We start from the raw sequence: 10130 nt of genomic DNA, 5'->3' as shown, positions 1-10130 counted from the left end.
GAGCCTTATATTTATCAATTGTACCATCTGGTTTTAATTTCTTCTTAAAGATCCATTTGTACCCAATTGGCTTATTACCCAGGGGCAAATCGACTAATTCCCATGTATGATTTTTCATAATGGAATCTACTTCACTGTTAACTGCATCCTTCCAAAATAGAGCTTCAGGAATCAACATGGCCTCCTTGAATGATTGAGGTTCTGTCTCAGTTAATAAGGTCACAAAATCAGGCCCAAAGTCTTTTCGAATTTTTGTCCTTTTACTCCTTTTAGGTTCAAGTTCTTCTTCTTCTTGAACTCTAGATGAGGATGAACCATCATCATATTCTCATGGTTCGTCATTAACCTCAGATACATCATCATGTAATCTCTTTTTCAAGAAATTAAACTTGCCCATTTTATATGGAAATATATCCTAAAAAAATATTGCATTTATAGATTCTATAATAGTATTGACATGTATATCGCTTACTTCGGAATGAAAAACTAAGAATCTATAAGCTGAACTATTAAATGCAAAACCAATAAGAACACAATCTATAGTTTTAGGCCCTAATTTGTTCTTTTTGGCAATGAGACTTGTACTATTACTAGGCAACCCTACACTTTAAGCAATTTAAAAGTTGGGGGGTTCTTCCTTTCCATAATTCATATGGTGACTCCTTTCTCGTTTTAGATGGAATTCGATTCAAAATTTTATATGCAGTAAGTAAAGCTTCACCTCACAAATTGTGTGGAAGCCCAGAGCTATTCAACATGAAATTGATCATGTCTTTAAAAGTCCTATTTTTTTCGTTCGGCAACACCGTTGTGTTGTGGTGTATAAGGGGTTGTTGCTTGATGAATTATGCCATGTGTGGCACAAAATTCATCAAAGGCATGAGACTCATATTCTCCTCCCATATCGGACTTTAAGACTTTAATCTTCTTGTTAAGTTGATTCTCAACCTCTGTCTGATAAGTCTTAAACATATCCAAGGTCTCATCTTTACTATGAAGTAAATAACCATAACAATACTTACTGAAATCATCTACAAATGTTGCATAATAGTTCTTTCCACCACGAGTTGGATATGATCTAAAATCACACAAGTCGATATGAATTAAATCTAACAAATCATTGGATTTTTCATGCATTGATTTAAAGCCTTGACTTGCAAATTTCTATTCTGTACAAGTCTCACATTTAACAGTATCTAAATAATCAAGTTTGGGCGGCAAACCTAAATTATGCATTCTAAAAAGAGTACGAAAATTTACATGTCCTAACCTAGAGTGCCATAAATTAGATGAATCAACAATATAAGCAGAAGTGTTATTTATTTCATTCATAACATTAGCAAGTACAATCAGTTTGAATAATCCATCAGCAAGTTCACCCTTTCTTACAAACATTCCCCATTTAGTTATTACAAACTTATTGGACTCAAAAACTAGTTTGAATCCCTTATTACAAAGGATAGGACCAGAAACATGATTCTTCCTTATATCGGGTACATGCAGCACATCAAGGAGGGTTAATTCCTTTCCAGAAGTGAATTTCAGAACACATTTCCCTATTCCAACCACAGCAGATGCAAACACATTTCCCATAAATAGCTGCTCGTTCCCTTTGGCTTTCTGGTACGAAGAGAACATATTTCTGTCACCACATACATGGTGAGTCACACCGAAATATATCCACCAATCAGCGTGGTCAAATACAAGGTTGATTTCAGAAATCATTGCAACCAAGGCATCCGTATCATTTTCAATCAGGTTTGTACGGTTATTGTTGCCTTGATTTCCAGGACATTGATCCTTTCAATGACGACATTCTTGAGCCCTATGGCCTTGCTTTCCACAAACCCAACAACTTCCCTCAATTTTCTTGAAGTCTTTGCCTTTCACAGCAGGGACAAAGTTTTTTTTCCTTCTTAGTTTTCTAGAATTTCGGCCTTTGCTTTAATGAACTTCTTTCAACGACATTCGCCTTAGCTTCCATACTCGAAACCAGGCTCTTCTCATTCTAATGGTTATCTTCCTCAATTCTCAGCCTTACAGTGAGATCCTTGAGGGTTATCTCCTTATGTTTATGCTTGAGATAATTCTTAAACTCCTTCCAAGAAGGTGGCAATTTCTCTATAAAAGACGCTACTTGAAAAGACTTATTGATCACCATCCCTTCAACATGAATGTCATGGATGATTTCCTGGGGATCTTCAGTTTGAGAGACAACGGACTTGGAATCTACCATTTTGTAGTCCAAAAATTTGCCCACAACAAATTTCTTTGAACCGGCATCCTCTGTTTTATATTTTTTCTCAAGTGATTCCCAAAGTTCCTTGGCTATTTTGCACACCACATAGACATCATACAACGAATCATCTAATGTATTTAGAATATAATTTTTGCAGAGGAAATCATTATGATTCTAGGCATCTATAATTGTCAAAGTTTCTGCAAGAATATTATCTCGTTCCGCACTAGGCACATTCTCACGCATAACATTAGCCAGATTCAGAGTTGTCAAATAAAACAACATTTTATGTTACCATCTTTTACAGTCACCACCCTTAAATTTCTCAGGCTTTTTCAGAATGAGGTTTAATTCCTGATTGTTCCATACTGTTCGAAGATTGTTGGAGAACAATTCAGAAATAAATAAAAATAACAAAACTTGAAATACTAAATTCTTTATTAACAAAATATACTTGCAATACAGAATAAAATAGCAGAAATAAATACAAGAATTAAAATGATACTAACTTGATTGAATCACAGATAGAGGCTAGCATTTAAGCTATGTCCTTCGAATAGTATTTCCGTCCCATTCTTATGCTTGTGGTTCTACGACCTTTGCTCGACCAGGATACAACTATCTAATTCTACAACCTACACTGGATTATAGAATTCTGGCGAATTGTTTTGTGTGTTTACTCTCTGGAAGTTTTGTACGGAAGAGAAGGAGTAAGAAAGGATAAATCTTATTTGGAAACTGTGATTGAAAATATATAGGTTGTTTCACACCCTTTCAAATACCTGTTGAGTGTATTTGAAAATACACAACTCTTTCTAAGAGCTATATAGGGTTTAGAATAAGGACTAGACCTATATAAATGCCAAGGTTTCCCGATGTGGGACAATAAAGGTCTCAAAACTTCTACAGACTCTGATAATCTCAACCATTATTTAAGTTCATGGGTCAATGATATGTGTTTTGTGTGCGTAAGTTATTTTGCAAAATGTTCATAATCGTATGATGTCGTACATTATATGACACTTGTTTTATTGGTTGTAAATAAATAAGATACAAAGTGAGCCCTAACATAATAGAATGAAATGCTCACTGCTAGAAAATAGGGCTTGTTCTTACAAACATTTACGAGACGGAACAAATTTCGTAAAGGACTTTCTCCGATGAATATTTTAGTTGGTAGGGCGAAGATGGTCAACGTTTAGGGTTTACTAAAAAATTTTACGTGATGGACAATTGTTGTCGAGCAAGTAATACGTTGTCGAGCAATATTTTAGCGTGAAGATGCAAATAAAGGCACGCAACAACAGAGGGTTTACCCAACGAATTAAGTATTTGTCGGCTAGGAAGGGTTTGCCCGACAACATCGTTCGTCGGCTAAGTGTACTGTTGGTGGTCAAAAGCCCAATAATGACATGTAATAAATATCCATCAACTCAACCTTTGCTCGATGTTTACCTATTACTTACCTGACAGAGTGGTTCACTGGGCAAACCCTTGTTCATCAATTTATAAGTATGTGCCTTCCTCTTCCTTTTTCTCCTCAGTACCTTCCTCTTCCTCTTTCTACTTTGTGCCTTCCTCTTTGTCTTTCTTCCCTTCTTTGCTTCCATAACTCATTTTCCCATTAGTCAAACCCGACCATTTCACCACTTTGCACAAGGTCTCCAAGTATGTCATGAAAAACATTAGCAGTAAAGGTATGGCTATGGTGGCCGAAGTCCACAATCAGAATATGACGGTACCTAGGCCCACACGGATAGCTAGGGGAAGTAGGTGCACCTTTAGTTATGGAGGTCCAGGAAGTAAGTACACATTATACCACCACAATGTGGAAGAACATGGTAACAATATCACTATAATGTCGAAGAAGGTGGTGACAAAATTTAATATGATGTTCATGTGGAAGAATATGGAGAGGATATTACCGTAGTGGGTTCCAAAGCTCTAAACCCTATGGCTGAGCCTTTTTTTTCACGAAAGGTTGTGCCTTTTTTCTAAGTTCAGAACCTTGTGGCTAAGCCTTTTTTAAAAGCTCTAAATCCTATGGCTAAGCCTTTTTTCATTGTAATTAAGTGAAGAATAAACTCTACGTGTTTTGTAATCCCCAACAAATGCATTAGGCATTGCAAAATCAAATTTATCTTGTATCACGCATTGATTGATATCATGTAAATTTCTCTTCTTTTCTCAGTATTTTTGTGATGGGTTCTAAAGCTCTAAACCCTATGTTTGAGCCTTTTTTTCTCGAAAGCGTACATAAAAGTAGAGAAAAAGCACCAAAGGTTTTTGGTCGATGCTTTACAAGGGGACACACATTCTACGAAACTAGTTTGCATGATCCAACCATCAAACATGTTTGCATATAATTCGAGATCTCCTACACAAAAAGTCACCAAAAAAACTTCGGAGGATAGGTAACAGAATGAAATTATTCGACGGTTATAAACTAAAGTTCACAATTTAACTGTTGTTTTAGGTCGGATTTAGTTCATTTTTTGCAAATACAATCCTCAAGCCTACAAGAATAAGATGAATGAACCCTTTAAAATATTTCAAATAACGGATACAACAAAAACTTACATTGTACTTTAGTGGAAGTACAAAAAAAAAAAACACTTAAGTGTTTTGGAATCGATGCTTTACAAGGGGATACGCATTCTATGAAACTAATTTGCATGATCCAACTATCAAGCATGTTTGCATATACTTTGACATCTCCTACGCAAAAAATACCCAAAAATACGTTCGGAGATTAGGTAATGGGACAAAATGATTCGATGATTAGAAACTAAAATTCACGATTTAACAGTCGTTTTAGGTCCAACCATCAAATATATTTGTATATACTTCAAAATTACAATCCTCAACCGTACAAGGATAAGATGATCAAACCCTATTACCAATTCAAAATATTTAAAATAGCAGATACACGGTAGTATAGAAAAACACCAGTGTTTTGGGGTCGATGCTTTATAAAAGTGCATGCATTCTATCAAACTAATTTGCACGATCCAACCGTCAAATATGTTTGTATATACTTCGAAAGTTTGTGAGTTACGAAGTCAAGATGCCATGAGAATCTGGTATGTATTCCTATCTACCCTGAAAGGCATGGTCTTTGGGTAACTATCCATCCTTAAGGGGAACAAGCCATTTTCAGATACATAGTTAAGTGCAATTGTTGGACCATTATTTTCCGAAGTTGGAGTAAGGTGAATTAGAAAATGAATACCTCATAAATCTGGTCATGGACTCAACAACTTCCCCAAAGAGACTGCACAAATGAATAATGATGACACCATCATCCTGTTGCGAAACAGTGGGCAAAGTTCGACAACTTTGCTAAGATTGGCCATACTTGTTCTGTAAGACACGGAAACCTAATCCAGAAAGGAATCAATAAGTTTCGAATATTCTTGGAGTTCTTACAATCTAAGGATTGGTATGCGCCGCAAGTAATCATACTCGTAAGAAGATGCAATATCCACTCCTAGATATCCTACGGGATTCTCTGGGTTTGATACAGATTCCATATCTTAAATGGTTTGTATCTTGACTAGTATAAATACACCATTTTAAGGTTCATCTTTGGTAGCGTAATTTTCGCTTACTTATTCTCTTGCATACTACTTAGTCTCATAATATTGCTTACTAAATTGATCGTTAGAGAGTCTTTGATTGGCACACCCCCTCTGATCTTTGGTTGCATACAATTGTTCATTCTTTTACAGGTAAGCGGATTTGTGTATTCTCCACTACATATGATGATGCGTGAATTTGATTTAAAAAATGTGTTATATTAGTTTGTTGAAAATAATTTTAGAAGAGATCGATCTTCCCCAAATTGTTAATTCCATACGCGTACACATACATATTACTTTGTAATTGGTTTGGATTTATGTCATTTTCTATTCCCACCCATAATACCAACTTTTTGTGTTCTCTTGGTGAGATTCTACTCTTTTCATATTATGAGAAGTTCGGTTGACCAAACTCCATCAAATAATTAATCAATTTAAATAATAAATTTGGAGGAGTTCAAATATTCCACCAAATAATAAAAATGGAAATGATATTTGTCCGGACGCTATTACATGTACAAACTAATAAAAATGGAAAAACAAATGAACCAAGGCTAAAGTATTGATTTATTGATCAAATATGGATAGATATTGGTAATTTAGACGACTCATCGTAATCTTGATTAGGTCACATGCAGGGCTCTTTATTAAGTAGGTCTTTTGTGGTGAATCTTTCTATATGATATTTTCTCTATTTCGTTAAATTATTTTTGGTTCTCTTAACATATGTTTAATTATTTATTCTCTTGACCTTGGAGGTTTTAAAGACAAAAATTAACTTAGTATATTCAAAAAATCATTATTGTTGCGGTCATATTTAGAATAGGATGTGATTGTGTAAATCCTAGTAAATATATGAATGTATCTTATATTCTTATTAGGAGGCAATGGTTTGTTGAGTATTTACACACTCAAGGAGGAGTGTTGCAGTCATATTTAGAATAGAAATGTGATTGTGTAAATCCTAGTCCTATTAGGAGTTGATTGCCTATTAAGAGTTGTAATCCTAAAGGGAAAGGTTTTTGCCTATCCTACTACTATAAATAAAGGCACAATGGGTGATACAAACACACTTCACAATTAAATCACTCTCTCTTCTCTCTCAATACCACCGGCCCCCTCTCTCTCCAATCTCTTAGATTAGTTTGATCAAATAGGTCTACAACAATTATCAATAATTTGCGAACCTGTGGTATAACAATTGCGAGTCAATTTCTTGAAAAAAAACTATAGAGTAGTGAATAATTTTTAGTCACATCGTTTGTAAGACACATTTCACAAAAATACGAGTGTTTTTAGAATTTTGATTCAATCTAACAGAGTTTAATTTCACCCCGTGTCTAAGCTGCTAGCAGAACCGTCCTATTGAAGTTTCTGTTCGATTCCATTGGAGAAGGATTTATATTACTCAATAGTGGACCTAATTAAACCCCAATAGGGATCATGATCCTTTTCAAAATTTCATCTGTGGTCCTGTGGATATGTAATTCTAGCTAAAAAAAATTCTTCCGCTGGATTATTTTTGGGTCCAATGAAATTCATATGTATAGGAAGAAGACATGTCAAATAGAGAATTTTTCTTCGACCATCTTTCAATTGTTAAAAATTTGGATAGAGAGAATTTGAAACGTTCTTCATGAGTATTACTAAGACATATGAAAGGGATGTGCAATAATTCATTCCAAATAGAGAGAGATTTGAATCTCGCTCACATGTCTTTGTAATGTGCGAATAGCCTTTTAATCTCCTCTTCTAACTAACTTGGCATTGCTCCCTAAAGACTTGGAAATCCTGCACCCGAACCTAACCTAGATGTTATCAATGATTATTGTTTAGAACACTGGAATTTATCCTTGTGTATGCCCCCAAATGAAAAATTATGCGTCCGTCACTGCTAGTATGCTATTATTTATTGATCATTGGAATGTATATAAATGTTGTAACTATGCTGCTGCAGAATTGTACTTCCCTGTTATAGCTGTTTCTTACGTGAGTGGGTCTTGCGCCACAAGAAATAGAGTTGAAGAAAAAGTTGGTTTCGTCAAATGTTGCGTGGAGAAATGAGTGCGCTGAAGCTAAGTTTTGAAGTATTACGATTGTTTTCTCTTATGTTCCGCATTATTCTGAAGTTGCACATTCGATCCATAGCCTCGTATGCAACTAAAAATACAGGTACGCATAGATGGGGTGTTCTCTTCTCCGAATAGGTGTTTAGTCCTCTTACTAAAGATGTAAACATTAGCCAGCAAATTTAAAAAAGAATAAAAAAAAAAAAAAAAACCTCCAATTTATAATACTAAATGTGTCAAAAAAAAATCTGTTGGTAAATGAATTATTAGATACCAAATAAGATATGTGGCAGTGGATGGAAACACGGAATAATTTATTTTCGAAATTATATCTTTGCATTAATTATTATCGGGGTATAATGAGAGCATATTAGTGCTTAATTATTTTGGAGTCAAATGAGAGATAACATGGTCAAATCAAATTAGTGAAAGATTTGGGAAGGTATATGGGATACGAGAATTAGAAAATTATTAGAACAAAATTCTATGGGAATGTGTTTGCGCAAATGATGGCTCTATATGGAGGCTTAATTTTGGGTCTTTTCTTTTCTTTTCTTCTTCTCAAGTTCCATGTGACCATTATTTCAATATGAAGAAACAATTGCAACCCCCACATTCACAAAGCAAACTCTAGATCTTTCTCTCTCTTATAAAACATTTAGAAATATAATGAAATAACACATATATGTAAATGTATAAAAGTCGTAATAAGTTACATATAAGAGAATGAGCTAAAGATTGCTCAAAAATCTAAACTTATTAATGCATGGTTAATGCAATTTTATGATTAACGATCGCAACTTTGAAAGATCAATACGATAATACAAATTGAATTTGATACAAAGTGAGTTTGGATTGAGCATTACTTGACACAAAAACCAACATGTAAACACGAATAATAAAATAGTCATGTTAGTGTCAAAGCCAACCCAATTTTGGAATTTGGCTTTTATCGAAGAAAATTATTAATTAGTGTTTGTTTTGTACTTCTTCAAACTATTTAATGTGTTTGTTAGTATCATGATCAAGCAAACTTTCATTAATATTTGCAAGTAATAATCTGCAATTGTTAGGTTTGGTTTAGAAATAAAGTATTAGTTATAAGATTTTAATTTAGAATGTATGTTAGTTATTTGGAATCCAAAAGTTCCAAATTAATCCAAGTAAAGATGGGTGAAGTTTATGGCATCTTTACTTGCAGGGAATTAAAATTGGATTTTTAAAATTTTTTGAGTTTCCTTTGTTAACTAACACGGATATTTGAATCGCAAGTGGTCATTTACCACAGTGGGGGAAAAGTATTGAGCCCTTGCATGATAGTGTGGGTTCAAACTCCGTCGGTGGCTAATCTAACAAAATCTATCGTTTGACAAAAAAAAAATAATACGCATATTTGAATCATACAAACACATATGAATAAAAAGGAATGCAGGGTTCCTTTTAAATTCCGTAAGTTAGTATTTGAAAATCCAAAATCAGGCCAACTAAGACCATCTCCAATCTTTGGGTTAAAACTTAAAATTTTTAACTCTGAAAATTTAGGTTTTAATGTAGAAACATTTTTTCTCCTCCAACCCTCATGGGTTAAATTTTTAGCCTAAGATTATTAAAAAATGAATTTAGAATAATTTTGTTCTTAAAGTAATTTTTTAAAAGTAAAATAAATTATGTAGACTATCTTGATTTAGTTTTATGAACATTTTAACCTAAAAATATTTAGATTAAATATTAAAAAATCACTAAACCGACACCATGAAACTCGTCGAACACTATGAAAGAATATAAAACACATAAAATAATATGTTTTAATTACTTTAGCCATTGGATTTAAATTTGGAGCGTTAGATCTTTTTTTTTTTTTACCTTTGGATTTAATCATATTAGATCTTAGCCACTAGATTCAATGAATTTATAAATATAAAACTAAAAAAATACATATATATGGTGAGCCAGTCCCACTAACCCAGGAAGACTAGTTTATCAATTTTTTTTTCCTTACTTCCTCTATTCTAATACATATATACAAAAATATATTCCCTATTTCTTACAATTCTTTCGTTTCTATTAAATAATATGCCATCAAAATATATTAAACACTAGTATAAGTTTCTATTCTTTAGAGTGGGTAAAAGAGAGAGATTCGAAGCTGAGATATTTTTTATCTTGTTACATAATTTCGAAAGTTCCAAATTTAATTTGATTCTGAAAACATTATTTTTGTTGTTGTCAAATGATAGATTT

The sequence above is a fragment of the Pyrus communis genome, chromosome 6 (genome assembly GCF_963583255.1).
Source record: "Pyrus communis chromosome 6, drPyrComm1.1, whole genome shotgun sequence".
Lineage (NCBI taxonomy): Eukaryota > Viridiplantae > Streptophyta > Magnoliopsida > Rosales > Rosaceae > Pyrus > Pyrus communis.
Note: the sequence above shows the minus strand (reverse complement) of the source record.